Below are 17,360 nucleotides of genomic sequence, written 5' to 3'. Positions count from 1 at the left end.
CAAGCACAGGAAGCATGGCAGCATGCTAGGGGAGATCTCCAGTGGGAGAAGACTCTGGAGAGCCTACATGCCCCATAGACTTGGACTCTCCAACAGGCAATGGGGGGTCCATGAGAGGTTGCGAGTGACTTCTTTTTAATTCTTTGTTTTGTTTTCCTATCACAAAACTATTTGTTATTGCAATGGAAAATTTGGAAAATTGGAAAAGTAGACACAAGAACTACAAAAGGTAGACGTTGTCTTACCCTCCCACCCCCACCCCGAACAATCACTGCAACATTGCAATGCATTTCCTTCCAGGCTCTTTCTTAGATGTTTTTACACAGGTGTGATTGGAGTGTCTATACTATTTTGGACCCTGTGTTATCACATAACAAATGACATAGCACTTCCCCATCTTATGTTGTGTGTATGTGATTTTGAACCCAGCTTTTAAAATTTAAATTATTAAAGTATGATTACAAACTTTTTACTCTTTGTAAACATGAAATCTCACAACTGCCTATGTTCTCTCTATATAAACCATAATTTGGTGAACATTTTCATTTATTTATTTTTTTCGGTGGGGGCATGGCTGGCCAGTACAGGGATCTGAACTTGACCTTGGTGTTATAGCACCAAGCTCTCCCAAGTAAGCCAACTGGCCAGCCCACTTTAGTCTACTTTTATTTTGCTATTGTAAAACTTTCTGTGTGCCCATCAAGGGAAGAGTGGGTATGTTGCGACATACTGGCACACCATAAGCAGGGTTTCCCCGCGGCACTATTGACATTCTGGTTGAGATAATTCTTCATTGTGCATTGCAGGATGTTGGGCCGTATGGCTGGCCTCTATCCACTGGATGCCAGTATCACCCCTCCACCTCCAGCTGGGACAACCCACACTCTCCAGACATTGCCACATGTCTCTCAGAGGCAAAAGCATGAACATGTTTGTTGCTGTGCAGCCATGAATATAAATGCGCTACAATTACAAAAGCAAAATATAGATGAATATCATAAACATAACATCAGGTTAAAATAAGTCTGATAGGTGAGTTGGTTCAAGCGTGGTGCTAACACCAAGGTCCAGGGCCCCATCCCTGTACTGACCAGCTGCCGAAAAAAAAAAAAAAAAGTCTGATATGAAAGACTATATACTATACAATTTCATTTCATTTATATGAAGTTCACAAACAGGAAACAATAACCTGTGGGTGATGGTTGTCCTTGAGGGATAGTGACTGGAAAGAGGGTGGGGAAGTTTCTGTGGTGGGAAAGTGTCTACAGCTTGATCTCTTAATCTTTGTTATTTATTTTTTATTTTTTGGTGGGTGGTTGGTGCAGAGATTGAACCCTGGACCTTCGTGTTCTCAGCACTCTGCTCTAACTAACTGAGCTAGCCAGCCAGCCTGGAACCATTTTTTTAAAAAAACCCTTTAGAACAGCAAGGATATAAAATAATCATGATTCCCAGTGATTCCCAATAGGGAAAGAGGCATTACTCCATGCCTGCACTGATTGCTGGTGAGTGTAAACTGATACAACACACTTCGGGGGTTAATTCAGCAACATGTAGCAAAAGGTCAGGGTTCAATCCCTCTACTGGCCAGCCACAGTAAATAAATAAATAAATAAGGTTTCTCTTTAATTTGCATTTTTTTAATTGCTGGTGAGATCATACATTTTTCACGGATTTATTGACCATTTGTATTTGTTCTTTTTTAGTTGCCTGGTCCTCTAGTTTGTGTATATATGTTGCAAATATTTCCTCACGGAATTTTAATTTTTTACAACTTTTAGTGGTGCTTAGTTCGGCAGCACATATACTAAAATTAGAACAATACAGAGAAGATAAGCATGGCCCCTGTGCAAGGATGACATGCAAATTCAAGAAGCTTTACATATTTTTTTATGTTGAGTGGAGTAAGCCAAGCACAGAGGGATGAATACTGCATGTTCTCACTCATAAGTGGGAGCTCAGAGAGAAAGAAGGAAGGAAAGAAAGACCACCGTGGTGATTTGGACTTGCAGGGGGAGAGAGCAGACCTAGGGATACAAAATGGAGTTGGGGGAAGGGGGATGGGCAGGGAGGTCAGGGATTCATTGGGTGGGGGACATGGGGTCTAATCGCAATTTGTGGTAATAGGCATGCTGCCAGTATGGACCTGGCCATCACATCTTGGGCACGAGTGGTGACAATCAGCTTTGTACCATGAATATTCATAACCAATAAAAAAAAATGGAAAAAAAAACTTTTAGTAATTTTATGGCCACACAACTTTTCAATTATGTGTATGTAGTAAAATCCACCCATCTTCTGTTTACCAACATTCCTGGTGTCTTTTGTGTCATTCTTAGAAAGACTTCCTCCAATTCAAAATTATATGTATGGAGAAGCCCATATAGCAATGAACTGAATTCTTCAGCGAAGAGCTGGAGTAAGACACTAAGGCCTTTAGTAAGAAACTAAGGCCAGTGTTGTAACACCAAGGTCAAGGGTTCCAGACCCCTATTCTGGCCAGCTGCCAAAAATAAATAAATAAACAAACAAAGGGCTGCCAACAAACAATGACTGAACTTGAAAGCAGATCCTCTCCCAGTTGATTTTTCAGGTAAAAAACTATAGCTCCAGCCCACAGCTTGCCTGCAGCCTCCTGAGAGACCTGAGCAGAACCACCCCGCTGTGCCACTGCCACATTCCTGGCTCACAGAACATGTAAAATAATAAATGTTTATTGTTTTAAGCTTCTAAATGTTGGGGTAATTTGTTATGCAGCAGTAGATAACTAAATCACAGTAAAAGGCCTCTTATGGCCCTCCCTAATCCAATTTCCTTATTCCAACTATTACTATAAAAAAAAAAATCTTATAAATGAATTTTGAGGGCTTTTTAAAAATTCTAATTCCAAATTTTGGAACATTTACTATAAATATTTACTTATAGTTTAATAAATGATTTTTTAAATTAAGTGTAATAAAATTGAGAAATGTTTCCTTTCTTAATTTGGAGACTTTCTTGTTTAATGAAACAATGAAATGCAAAAGAACATCTATTGTTGATAATAGTAATGATTACGATTATAGCTGGTATCTATTGAGCACTGTTCTAAGTATTAAATCTCTACAACAACATAAGAGTTAGATACTTTTCTCATCCCTGTCTTACCGATGAGTAACCGAGGCACAGAAAGGTCCATAACTTGCCCAAAAAGCCACCACTTCCTGCATGTTTCCTTTCCCCCCAGCTGGGCAAGTTTCTATGCCTGATACGGACACCCCAAATTTTAATCCCATAGGACCTGTATTCCTGGTGGTCCTGTTTTCTATTAGGCTTCCATACTTTCCAATTAAGCAGGTCTTTGGAGGAAGGAGTCCTGAGATGTGCTCCCAGTGAATCCCTGGGTTCCAAACATAGCTTCCTTCCTCCACTGAGTAGCAGAGCCATTTCCCCTTGGTAATCACATCAGTCACCCAGGCTAGTTCAGTGACTGTCTTAGTCAGCTCAGGCTGCCATAACAAAATACCATAGACTGGGGGCTTAAGCAACAGACATTCATTTCTCACAGTTCTGGAGGATGGGAAGTCAGAGATCAGGGTGCCAGCCAGGTCAGGCTCTGGTGAGGGCTCTCTTCCTGACTTGCAGATGGCTGCCTTCTTGCTGCATCCTCACATGGTGGAGGGAGAGAGAGGAAAGGCTTTGGTCTCTTCTCATAAAGACACCAATCCCATCTCGGGAGTCTCGCCCTCATGACCTCATGTACACCTGATTACTTCCCAAAGGCCCCACCTCCAAATACCACCACATTGGGGTTTGGGCTTCAACATATGAATTGTGGGGGGACACAAACATTCAGCCCATAACAGTGGTTCCCTTCTCTGCCTATTGATTCAGCAGCATGAGGAACCCCAAATGGCCGGGGGCAGCTCAGCTTCCCATTGAGTGGAACCATGATAGTGTTTCCTGGTCTAAGCATTTCTCCCTGGGACACTAGAACCTCTAGACCCACTGGAACCCATATCATTGGCAGAAAAGCAAAAAATTCTTCCACTGAATTATTAGGGGTAATAGTGGAAGGGGCCACCCCCACTTCCTCTCCTTGGTTGCTGGATCTGGGCATCCTGGCATTGTCTAAGTCCAGGAATGGCAGTGCTAGCAGAAGCCCTGCACGTAAGGGAGGCAAATCCAGACCCAGAACACGAGTCTCTCCCTCCCTGTGAGGACCAGGCTCTGTCCACACAGCCAAGTCTTGTCATTACAGAGGACGACTCTTTGGCCGGGCAGGGTGTGACCCTCCCCTTGCAGAAGCGCCCTCTGCTGGCCTAGCCTAAGACCTGCAGCCACCCGTGGGATCTCTTCTAATCCTCCTGGGCCTCTGCTGGTTGGTCTCTGTTTCCGTAACCCTTTTCTCCTCTTATTTGAAGAGTTTCAAATGTCTCCCAGTTCCATTGAAGGTGATGTTTGTTGTTCTGATTCTCATCCTCCTTGTTGATTTTATCGGATTTCCAAGAAGAGTAGAAAAGAATGCATATTTACTCCCATATTAATGCTGGAACCAGGTAAATTATAAAGTATGATCATTCTGAATATTAATATTATTGTATTGCATTTTAATATGAATTCTGGTGTATTTTCTCACATTCTTAAATGAATTTTGAAAATTTGGACTAATACAATACTAATATTTGTATTTATCCACACCTTTAAAAATTAAAATTCCAAAGTGATCAAGTACAAAAACAGGCAACACTAATTAATGCTGTTTGAAGTAAGGCCGCTGGTCACTCTGGGAGGGGGCAGTGATTGGAGAAGGCTCCAAGGGGCTCCTGCAGTGAGCAATGTCTTGCTTTATTTATTTATTTGTTTATTTATTTGATTTATTGAATCAAAATCGATTATACATATTTTGGGGGTTGAACATTGAGATGTGCTGATCAAATCAATATTACTAGCATATGTATTGTTACAAATCGTAATTAATCTTTATGCCCCTTGTCCAATCTCTCCCCATCCCCCATCCCCTCCCCCCTCTAATTACCCTAGATTTCTTCTCTCCTTCTGAAAGAGTAATGGTTACTCTGTTGATTTGTTGCCTAGGTGATCTGTCCAATGCTGAGAGGTGTGATCAGGTCCCCCAGTATTATCATAGAGCAGATGCTTCTGTCACTCTGGAATGGGCTTTGTGGAGAGAGACATCCTCTTCTTTTCTTTATCTCTGCTGGTGACTCTCCTTGTGTCAATGCACTCCAGTGGCTGGTGGACCATTTGCATGGTGCTTGTGGTGTCCAGTCGCTTTTGCAGCAGCCATGGTTATTCTGGAGGCTGCAGTGGACCACCTACACGGAGGTGCTGTTTCTGGTATGCTCCTCGGCACTGGCGGTATGCCTAGTTTTGGGGTATGTCTGGTTCCCTTCTCCATGTCTCTGGTCCATGGGCAGGCCCCAAGTAATGTCTTGTTTTTTGATCTGGGTGCTGGTTATACAGGTGTGTTCACTTTTTGAATATTGAACTGCACACTTATGATATGTGACTCTTCTGTCACATATTCTTGTATGTTACATGCTGGTAATTATTTTTTTAACTCATAAGTGGAACTGCCTATAACTTAATATAAATTATGGAGCTGGCTAGTTACTCAGTTGGTTACAGCATGGTGCTGATAACACCAAGGTCTGGAGTTCGATTCCTGTGCTGGCCAACCGCCAGTAAATAAATAAATAACTCCAGTTAGCACCTGATATTTATCTGGCTCAATTAAAATGAAAGGAAAATTTTATGCAAAAACTTTGAATAACTGAATTTTGCTATATTTTTCTATTTACTAAGGATTCTATCTTTGTGTGCTTGTTTGCTCTGGTGGCTGGCCAGGACCAGGATCCGAACCCATGACCTTGGTGTTATAAGGCTGTGCTCTAACCAAAGGATTCTGTCTTTGATTCTGGGTATAATATATCTTCCCTGTGGGGGAAATGGATTTCTCCAAATAACTGGATCCACAGTCATATAACGTTAGTGGGGACATTCACCCAGCCTGCATACGTGAAATGAATTCCAACATATTCGGGCTCTGCCACTGTTTGTCTCCCCACATGCCAGCCTGCCTCCCTGGCCTATGCTGGGGTCCAGATCAGGCCCTAGACTCAGCAAGGACGTCACTGCGGGCAGGTTTGCACCTACTCACCCCGAGTATCCCCAGACATCTGTTTGGAAGCACCTTTGGCTTTCTCCCTCAGTTTGCCCCTGAGACTGCATGGGGACCAAGGGGAAATCATAAAAACAGGGACTATTGATGAGGCCCTAAAGCATTTTTAATGTGGCCCATCAATAATATAGTCATACCATCCCTGTTTGCCAGGCCTCGAAGGTAGTTTCTCAGCTCGGCACTGCTGACATTTTGAGCTGGATCATTTTCTGTTGTGGGGACTGTCCTGTGTGTTGTAAGCTATTGAGCAGCATGCCCGACCTTTACTCAACGGATGCCAGTAGCACCCTCTTCTCTCAGTTATGACAATTAAAATGTTTTCAGACATGGTCAATGTCTCCTGGGGAGCAAAACCGGCCCAGTTGAGAATCACTGGTCTAAAGTAAGCAAAACTATCAGGATAAAATGGATAATTCACCTCTACCAGAGCAGAGCATTTTTAAATCTTCAAGTTGATTGTAAACAAAATTTTTAAAATGTTATGTATCTTAATACTTTTATCTTCCTTCTCAGCTTTGATATAATAAATCTGATAGAGCTACCATTAGTTAAAAGCTGTTAACTTTATTCCAAGATCTGATCCCCTTATCTGTTAATAATGTCAAAGGTCACATACTTTATATACTGAAATATAATAGGGGTCTGTGCAACTTTAAAGATTCACAGTCTACGTTGCCTAAAATCAACAGTGGTGATGGAACAATTATATGAAATACTAAAAATAAAATGTACAAAATTTGTGCAGAGGCAAGCATCCATGCCTCTTCCTGAAAGAATTCAAACTTCCTTTCGAGGAATTAGCTCTTCCCCTTTGTGGGGAGAATTGGTGGGAGGGTAATTCCTCTGTGGCCCCATGAATCAACAGGAGAAAGGGCCATGATCTTTTGTAAGCTGGACCAATTGTAAGCTTTTCCCTGGAAACTTGATTTGAGCGAGTGGCCCTGGGACAAAGAAAACTATCAGAGGTGCTCGTCGCAGCAATAGCTGCACGACAAGTGGCAATGATCGCAGTAGTGGTGGCGATCTGGCTCTGAGAGTGCTTCTAGCTTCTTGCTTTGGGGGCCTCTGGTGTGTCCTGGATTCTTGCTGATTCCCAAACCTGCTCCTCCAGCTCTTCCCCCTATCTATCTAGTGGGCACCCTTGTATTCCATATTTTTCCAGTAAAATATCATTTGTTTTGCTTAGGTTGGGCTGGCTTGTTTCCATTGCTGGCAACAAGAAGGAACTAGTAGAGGAGACTGAGGGGTTGTTTGGGGAACCAAGCCAAAAGAGATTTGTTGGAAGCCTGGGAAAAGAGTGTTTCAAGACGGAAGGACTGGTCAAGAATTTCAAACTTCAAGGCCAGGTCAAGCAAGACAAGGCTGAACTGTTTCTTAAACTTGCCGATTAAGAGGTCACTGTTGGGGGGACTGTCTGGTTAGCTCAGTTGGTTAGAGTGTGGACTTGATAACACCAAGGTCAAGGGTTCGAATACCCATACTAGCCAGCTGCCAAAGGAAAAAAAAAAAGAGGTCACTGTTGTGTGGAGGGCAGGTGGAGAAGAGGAGACCATGAACATGTGACAACCACCCTTGAAGCAGACTGACTGCATGGAGAGGGTAACCAGGACTCAAGAGAGGTGTCAGAGGACTAGGGTGAGCTTTAACGGAACAGACGAGCTGTAGAATTTTGGGGGATTCAGAGGAAAGAGTCAGGAGAGGGGCAAGCTGAAGACATAGGCAAGAAGGGAAATGAATGTGCTTACGCCTTTTGAGTATTTACTAAGTTCCAGACAAGCTTCTTGAAGAGAGTGGGGATGGGTTCAGAGCAAAGTCAGACGGAGGGACTGACCTGCGTGTAGATGTGGGACGCCTCTTCCTCTGAGACAGGAGAGGGAAGGGAATGGGGCAGATGCCGGAGGTGGAGGGAAGAGGAAAACGTGGCATGGCAATGACTGATCTGAATCTGGGGTATTTAGGAGGCTCTCAATCAATGTCTGCTCACTTCAGCTGAATGAGCTACAATGAGCAAGCTTAGGTACACCTGCCAGAGAGAAAGAGCTGGAAAGAGCTACAAAGGAGGTTGAAGGAGAGCAGTGAGGTAGGACAGTCAGGTGAGCATCAGGGAGGATTGAGCAGCCTGCAGAAGCCCCCAGGGCGATGAGTTTGTTGTGCTCAATCCGTGGGGCTGCACATGCCAGTACCTGAGAGCAGTCTTGCATTTGGGGGAGCAGGGGTATGAGGTCCCTGTCTGTTTTCCCCGGATGCTGAGTGCAGATGGGAGGCAGGAGACAATGTATTTCGGATATTTTGAGGGGCTCCTGCATGCAAGGACCTAACTCCCAGCTCGGAGATGCCAGGAATGGAGCTGGTAGTTATCCCCTGGTCTTCTTTAATTCAGCACTACATTCCTAACCTTAAAAAGCAGGATAAGGGCATCAGTTAAAATTCTGCATTGGTTGTTTAGTTGCTGTTTTGTTAAAATACTCTTTTTATTTTTGAATAACTTCAGTTTTGCAGAAAAGTTGCAAAGACAGTGCAGAGAGTTCCTTCATATTCCTCATCCAGCTTCCCCTTATGTTAACAAAATGTTCGTCAAAACTAAGAAATCAACATTGGTACATTACTAGTACTAAACTCCAGACTGTTGGATTCCGCTAGTTTTTCCACTAATGTCCTTCTTCCATTTCAGACTCCAAGCCAGGTTACCACATTGCCTTCAGTGTTTAGTTTTCAATGAGTAGGAATTAATTCACTGAGGTTCCTCTTGTACAAGTTTGCAAGAAGAGTTTAAACTTTTCAGGCTAGTCAACTGAACCGGTCTGGAAAGTTTAAACTCTGGTTGTATTTCTCTTTTTTCACTAATTTGCAGATCAAACACACACACACACACACACCCCACACACACCCCAAAACCCCATATGTTGTAATTACAATTTGTTGTTCATAATACTTGGAGGACAGAAACCATAAATTATGTTTACTATATTTTTATGTTGTAACAGCACAATTGCTTTTCTATAAACTCTTTAGCACTGGAAATCTGGAGCCAGCACAGTTGGATCTGCTGACACATCCTTTGGGATAAGGGTGGAAAGAAAGTTTTGCAAATGCGGCTGCCCTTAGCGAAGCGAAGCTCGAAAAGGTGGACAGAAAAAGGCGGTGCCATCTGTCCAGTCACCAGTCTCTGCTTCCTCGGGCTTTTCTCTTTTAAAAATCAGTATACGTTTAGCAAGAGTAAATGATTCTCCTTAAAAACATAGAATTTTTATTTGTCAATTACACCTGGGGGGAGATTTTTTTTTTTTAAAGAGTAAATGCCCCTTCCGGGGGGCAGATTCCGCATTCACTTGCAAGCTCTCAGTTAACTGTTTCTAAAACGCACCGACGCTGCTCTTACTTTGTAATGCAATGTGTTTCGAGATCGCTGCAGAGAAGCGAAATAACCAGTCCAAAATCCCTTTTTCTGTCCTCCATTGTACATCATCACTTTCCTGTCCACCAAAACTAAGCTCGGTGCGACCCAGATGGGACTCGAACCCACAATCCCCAGCTCCGGAGGCTGATGCCTTATCCATTAGGCCACTGGGTCACCACAGGATCCGGCTTTTCACACCGTCTCCTTACGTGATGCCATCATCGCGCCCCCGCCCCTGCGCACTGCGGCCTCGCGTCGGGCGGCGTGCGATCTGGGATCCGCCCCCAGCGGCCGCAGTGTGCGCCTGCGCCCTCCTGCGCCGCCTGCCCGGCCCCCCGGCTTGAGCCTCCAGTGCGCCTGCGTCCTTGGCCCGGCGAAGGCGTGGCCGGCCTGCCGGGCGCGTCGGGGCCTTTTCTCCTTAGCTGGGTGCTTTTCTCGGAAAGTTTTCCATCCTGGCTGCACATTAGACTCACCTGGGGAACGTTAGATTATTCCAGTGCCTGCTTCCCCGCCCCCCTCCGCCCCGCTCCCAATTCTGATTGAGTTGGCCTGGGCGGGCCGGGCGCCTGCATGTCAGAGTTCCCTGGGATCCTGCCCGGAGGGACCTTTCTCAGTGCAGCCTGGTTAAGAACCACGCGCAGCTCGTGGGGTCCTACAGCATCACCTCCCGCCCCTGCAGCCTTCCAGCCCTTCCTTCCCTTTCTTTCCCGCTTTTATTCCACAGACGTTAATTTGATAACCTGTTATGCGCTGGGGACTGTTGGCGGATTCCAGGGTGAACAAACAAGCTTTTCCATCCTAAGAACATCAGATCTGCCCTTTGTCCCGACCGCCACTCACCTACACCCGTTTTCCTCCGTCTCCTCTTTTCCTCCGGATTAAAGGGAAAATGAATATGACAAGGTCCCTAAATACAAAATAATAACGCGTTTTGGTTTTTGTTTGTTTGTTTGCTTATTTATTTTCCTTCATTCTAAAGGTAGATCTTGGATAAAAGTTTAGACTTTCTGGTTCCGTGCACAAAATCTCTATGCTTGTTGTATGTAAAGATGCTGCGTTTGTGGTTCTTAAAAATACACAATTTCATTTTCTTCTTAGAAATTGCTGTTTGCAAATTTGTGTAAGATATGAGTAAGCCAAACGAAAAAAAAGATTGAAATTGGCCATAATTCTACCATTTGTAGTTAACCACTATTAATATTTTGGTGTGTCTTTCAAACCGTGTGCGTGTGCGTGTGCGTGTGCGTGTGTGTGTGTGGTGTCACTTAATTGTCTCGTTACCTGCAGCCTGTGAACCCTGAGGTATCCAAGAAATGCTTTTCAAGAAAACTGACACATGATTCATTGTGTTGACATTTGCACTGATGTTGCAGAAGCAATCGTGGGTAAAACTGACACATTAGCGAATTGAGGAAGTGGCACCAACCTAGTAATAGTCACATTCTTTACCTCCACACATGGCAAGGAGGGGAAAGCCAGCTTCACTTAAGAATGTCCTGGGTGACGCTATGAGAATAATTGATTGTATGAAGTCTCACCCTTGAATACACATGTTTTTAATATTTTGTTTGACAAACTGGGAAGTATGAATAAATCACTTCTACTTTGTTGTCTCTTGAGGAAAACACTTGTGGATGTTTGAGTTGCAGGCTGAACTAGCTGCTTTTTCACTTGAACGGAGTTTTTACTTGAAAGAACAATGACTGACTATGATTATTTAGACTTGGGCATTTTGCGGCTATTTTTTAGACAATGAAGAAAATGAGCACGTCACTCCAAGGAAAATAGTTGACACTATTTGTGGCTAATGAAACAACTTAAGCTTTCACGAGAAAATTAAAAAGTTTGAGACCTTGTATCCACCGCTGTGAGCTTGACAGCCTTCAAACACTTTTCTAATAATGCAGGTGGTGTTATAGTGAAGGCAATTTCTTAATGTTGTACAATGCAATGTGTCAACACTTGGACCATCTGCATAACTCATCATCCAATGTGTTTCAAATGGCTAATGCATAATGGTAAAAAATCATGCATGGGTAAAAGATACATCCAAGTGGAATATAGACTAATTTTAATGTAACAGAATACCAAATGTTTGCTGATATGGTTTCGCTTTCTGCATTCAACATAATTTGTTAATATACTTTTTTTTGAGCAGTTTTCGGTTTACAGAAAAATTGAGTGGTGTATTAGTCCTTTTATGTTGCTTGTAACAAAATGCCTGCAAGAAAAATGACATTTATTGCTTACAGTTTCTGAGGCTGGGAAGTCCAAAGTCTATCTGGTGGTGGCTCCCATTGCAAGATGGTGGAAGCAGAGAGAGAGAGAGAGAAAGACAGACTCTCCTCTTTTATTTATTTATTTTTTCTCTTTCTTTTTTTCTTCTTCTTTTTTTTTTTTTTCTTAATTTCTCCTCTTCTTTTAAAGCCCTCAGAACCACACCCGTGACTACCATTTTTTATACATTCACTATTGCATGGTCCGACAGTCCAATCACCTCTTTAAGGCTCCACCTTTCAATTACCATAATAGGATTTCCCACCCTCTTAACAGTCACAGTGGGGGTTAAGTTTCTAATACATAAAACTTGGGAGACAATTCAAGCTTCAATAGCTTTGGGGGGACATAATTCAGCCCACTACAAGTGAAGTACAGAGGGCTCTCATATACCCCTCACTTTCCCTCCCCAGTTTCTATTACAAACAGCTTGCATTAGTGTGGTACATTTGTTACAATTGTTGAACAATTATGAATACATTATTATTAACTAAAGTGCATAGTTTACATTAGGATTCATTCTTTGTGTTGTACATTCTATGGGTTTTGACAAGTGTATAATATCATGTGTTCACCATTATGGTAACCTACAGGATAGGTTCAGTGCCTTAAAAATGCCCTGTGTGAATACTCCCCACATTCATTCCTCTCTCCTTCCCCTGAAGCCTCTGGCAACCACTAATCTTTTTACTGTCTCCATAGTTTTGCCTTTTCTAGAATATCACATATTGTCGTTGAAATCATATAGTATGTAGCCTTTTCAGACTGGCTTCTTTCTCTTGGCAATATGCATTTATGTTTCCTCCATGTCTTTTTGTGTCTTGATAGCTCATTTCTTTTTATTATTGAATAACATTTCATGGTATGAATTTACCACAGCTGATTTGTCCATTCACCTATTGAAGGACAGTGGCTTCCAAATTTTGGCAATTATGAATAAATCTGCTATAGACATTCATTTGCAGCTTTCTGTGTAGACAGAAGTTTTCAACTCATTTGAGTAAATACTAAGGATCATGATTGCTCAATTGTGTGGTAAGACTATGTTTACCTTTGTAAGAAACTGCCAAAGTGTCTTTCAAAGTGACTACCATTTTGCATTCCCACCAGCAATGAATGGGAATTCCAGTTGTTCCACATCCTCACCAGCATTTGGTGTGTTTGGATTTTAGCCATTCTTTTTTGGGCGGGAGCGGGGGCAGTGGGAGAGGCTGGCCGGTAAGGGGACCTGAACCCTTGACCTTGGTTTTATAACACCTTGCTCTAACCAACTGAGCTAATCAGACAGCCCCAGGTTTTAGCCATTCTAATGGGTGTGTAGAAGTATCTCATTTGTTTTAATTTGCTGTTCCCTAATGTTGCTATATATTAGTCCATTTCTGTTGCTTATAACAGAATAACTGAAACTGGGTAATTTATAAAGAATTAAATTTATTTCTTACAGTTTCAGAGGCTGGGAAGTCCACAGTCCAGGGAACACATCTCGTGAGGGCCTTTTTCTTGGTGGTGACTGTCCACAGCAACTCAGGGTACCGCATGGGCTGAGTAAGGGTGAGCTAAGCTTCCCACTTATAAAGCCATCCGAACCACGCCCATTACTCCATGAATGGATCAATTCATTCATGAAGGCACAGTTATTACAGTCTAATCACCTCTTAAAGGCCCAACCTTTCAAATATTATAATTGGATTTCCCATCCTCTTAACACTGTTACAATGGCGATCAAGTTTCCAATACATGAACTTTTGGGGGACACATTTAACCTACAGCATACCATGAAGTGAGTTTCTTGGTTGGAGCAATTTTATATGGGAATCCATGACAGTGTAAAAAACTTGTAGAAAGTGAGTGGATGGTGGTGCTGGCTGCAGAGTGACACATTAGAAAGTAAACATGGTCCAGTCCAGATAAAATGTCTCTTCTGCCTCACCCATGATAGAAAGGCTCCAATCTTAGTGTCCTGACTACCAGGTAATTGAATAGTCCCTTCAAGTGTGAAGACAACATCAGTTCTGGCTAGACCCCCAGCAGGAGTGGTGGAGCAGCCTCAAGAGTAGGAAGTGCATGTTGCTGAGCCTGTGCATAACCTCTGTCTCTGCCACCTTGGCCATGTAGTTCATGATACCATTAAGTAAGCACTGGCTTGGCTGGGGAAGGTCATCATGACCACCTGAATATTAAGAGCCTGTTATTATTATTATTATTATATAATATTATTAATATTATTATTACACAGTGGAGGCCTCTGGATGAACATTCATGTATTAGTTTTCTGTTATAGATAACAGAATACATGAAACTGGGTAATTTACAAGAAAATGAAATGTATTTCTTACAGTTTTGGAGGCTGGGAAGTCCAAGGTCAAGGGGGCACATCTGGTGAGGGCCTTCTTCTTGGTGGGAATGTAGGCTAACACAGGGCGAGGGCTGAACAGGAGCATGCTTTCTTCGTCCCCTTTTAAAGCTTCCAGTCTACTCCCTAATAACCCATTAAACCATTAACCAGTAATCCATGAATGAATTAATTCATGGGGGCATAGTCCTCACAATTCAATCATCTCTAAAAGGCCCCACATTTCAATACCATATTGGGGATTAAGTTCCAACATAAACTTTGGAGGAGACTATAGGGAAAGTGAAGGAAAATGGTCAGGGCCCCTGAGATGTTCAGAATCTTGATGAGCATTTGACGTAAATATGCACGTGTGCCCAGGAGTTCCTTGGCTATTGTCTGTATTTGCGCATGTGTACCCCAGTGTCCTAGGTTGTGGACTTAAGTATGAAAGATGAGTGGCTCTGATCCACAGGGCCCCCTGCCTCTGGGATGGCCCTGGGGAGGCCACTACTGCTGCTGCAAGCTGTTGCTGCCATTCCCCCTGGGATGCCCCGAGAGGCCACTGCCGCTACTGCTACTGCTGCTACTACAGCAACTGCTGAGGACTGAGCTCGTGTCATCTGCCAATGGCTCCTGGAATTGGTCCTAATTACCTAGCATGGGCCTGTGTTTGAGGGGTCTGGTGACCCAGTCTGTACAATGGGTTTGAAGGGTCTGAGCCCTAGCCCTGACAATACAAATGGAAAATTAATATAACTAAAATAATGAAATGTTTTGACTTTAGTTATGAATTGTCTAACCCGATAATTGGTGTAGTCGTGTAGCTTTACAGAGACAAACAGTCAAACCATAGTAATTCACATGACTCAAATATCTGCACCCTCTAAATTCATTCCAAGAGATCCGTGCATGTACTCCTTCCCCAAACCACCTTTGTCATCAATCCTAATCTTCCAAATCCCTGACTATTGTTTACGACGCTTTCACTTACAAGAGGCAGAAAACCCAATCTAAAATTGGCTTAAGCAAAAAGGGAATTTACCAGCTCATATAACTCAGAAGGCCATATATGGGTCTGCCTTCAGGTGTATCTCGATCAGGGGTTTTAAATTATCACCAGAATCTGGTTTCTCTCTCGTGATTCTGCTCTGTTCTATTGCTGCTCCATTCTCAGACAGGCTTTTTCCTTATAGTGGCAGGATACTTACAACAGCTTCAAACTTTACATCTATTATCATAATTCTAAGCATAGAGGGAGTGCGTCTCTCCCCTATTAGTTTAAGAGGTCCCAGAACTGATTTTGATTAGTCAATAATAAGTCACATGCTTGGCATTAACCAATCACTGTGACCCAGGGGAGGGATTATCTTCCCTGGCTATACCAGTTAAAGTCCATCCTGGATGGTGGGGACACCTGCATGCAGTCACATGGGCTGGTTTGGGCGAGCACAGGCTCCCACAGGAAAGTGAGGAATTATTCTTTTAACAGAAGAGTGTTATCTGCTGGGCAACAAAAATGATAAAATTTTGTCCATTATACCAACAAACCAGAAAAACTAGTTTTCCTTGTTTGGGAATCAGCATTGATCCTCACCTCAGGATATCTGTCCTTTTGGACAGAAGTGTACCAGACGTACTGCCCGTTAGGGAGTTTTACTACTTTGCTCTCCTTCGGTGCCACCTCACTTGAGGCTATCAACCAGGAGCGATCCTCTTCAGCTAATGTCAACAGATCATGCAGAGCTCCTGGCTTGACCTTCGTCTTGCCCAACGAACTGGTCATTGGATGCCTCATGAGGCCACAGGTGTCAACTGAAGACATAATGTCAGCAGCTGGGGGGAAAAAAGGAAGAAAAAAAGGGGGGGCAGGAGGGAGGAAGGGAGGAAAGGAGAGAGAGAAAGTAGCAGGTGGGAATGTAAGTCACTCATTCATGCAATTTTCTTCTGCCTTCTGGATCTGCTTGGTCCAGATCCCTCCCATCCCACTTCTACTTCATGATGGAACGCTGCTGTGCCCACCCAACTTCATAGCTAGGGACATCAAATAACCCCCAATTCACCATGAGCTGTCCACATCACACATTCATTTTGTGTTCATCAAGTAGTCAAGAGCTGTTTCTCAAGAAGAGGATAGTTCCTAAGTGAAGAGTCTCAGTGGCACGAATCTCTGCAATTTCCCCAAAGGTGCATTTTTGCTTCTGAGTTACTCTTTTTGTGGCAAAGGGAGCACCAATGGCTTTCACTTAGCCATGCCTACTTTACTCTTGGGGTGAGGAAGCCAGAATAGGGGTTGTATTAGTCTGTTTTCTGTGGCTTATACCAGAATACCTGAAACTAGGAAATTTATGAAGAAATGAAATCTATATCTTACAATTTTGGAGGCTGAGAAGTCCAAGCCCAAGGGGGAACATTTGGTGAGGGCCTTCATCCTGGTGGAAATTTCTACAGAGTTCTGTGGTGACACAGGGTAGCACATAGCGAGGGCTGAGCAAGAGCACCTTAAAATGCTTCTACGTCTCCTTATAAGCCACAAGTGCCACTCCTGTGATAACCTATTTATTATTAACCCATTAGTTAATGAATGGATTAATCCACCCATGAAGGCAGAGTCCTCATGATCCAATCACCTCTTACAGACCTCATCTTTCAAATACCATATTGGGGATTAAGCTCCTCGTGAGTTTGGGGGGGACATTCAAACCATAACAGAAGTTCTACTGGCAGCTGAGAAACCCCAGGATTTGACATTCCCTGATCCACCACAGAGTGACTTGAGGTCAAAACTGCATTTATCATCTGACACCATAGGCCCTTCTCTAATTGCAGTGGTGTTCTGTGTCCCCAGAAACTGTACCCAGAATCAGTAATTAATATTTCCCTTTCCTAAGAACAAAGTTATCCTGGAAACAGCTGTGGGTTCCTTTAAGAAAAATAAGATGGAGGTTCCCAGTATGCATATGAGTTATTATAGCAGGTCCTTTCTAAAGAGTACCCAGCCCCTAAAGGACTTTGGGTTTATGATAATAATATGAATAAATAAAATAAATTTATGTTTTTTAAGCTACCCAGCCTGTGGTATTTTGTAACGGCAGCCCAAGAAAACTATGATAACGGACCAAAGTATTAGTTGCAAATGATAGGACTATTATTTTAGTTACAAATCTTTCACT

General features: G+C 43.0%; 2 non-coding genes across 2 annotated transcripts; one reads left to right on the top strand and one right to left on the bottom strand.

Moving 5' to 3' along the window:
* Positions 1-1,783: 1,783 nt before the first annotated feature.
* LOC134365289 (U6 spliceosomal RNA) lies at positions 1,784-1,890 on the top strand. Its single transcript, XR_010021995.1, has one exon. It is a non-coding gene; the product is annotated as a U6 spliceosomal RNA (small nuclear RNA).
* Positions 1,891-9,679: 7,789 nt separating this feature from the next.
* Positions 9,680-9,752, bottom strand: TRNAR-CCG (transfer RNA arginine (anticodon CCG)). The gene has a single exon. It is a non-coding gene; the product is annotated as a tRNA-Arg (tRNA).
* Between the last annotated feature and the right edge of the window lie 7,608 nt (positions 9,753-17,360).

This window comes from Cynocephalus volans, chromosome 16 (genome assembly GCF_027409185.1).
Source record: "Cynocephalus volans isolate mCynVol1 chromosome 16, mCynVol1.pri, whole genome shotgun sequence".
NCBI lineage: Eukaryota > Metazoa > Chordata > Mammalia > Dermoptera > Cynocephalidae > Cynocephalus > Cynocephalus volans.
The sequence above is the reverse complement of the archived record's forward strand: the minus strand, read 5'-3'. Positions and strand labels throughout refer to the sequence as shown.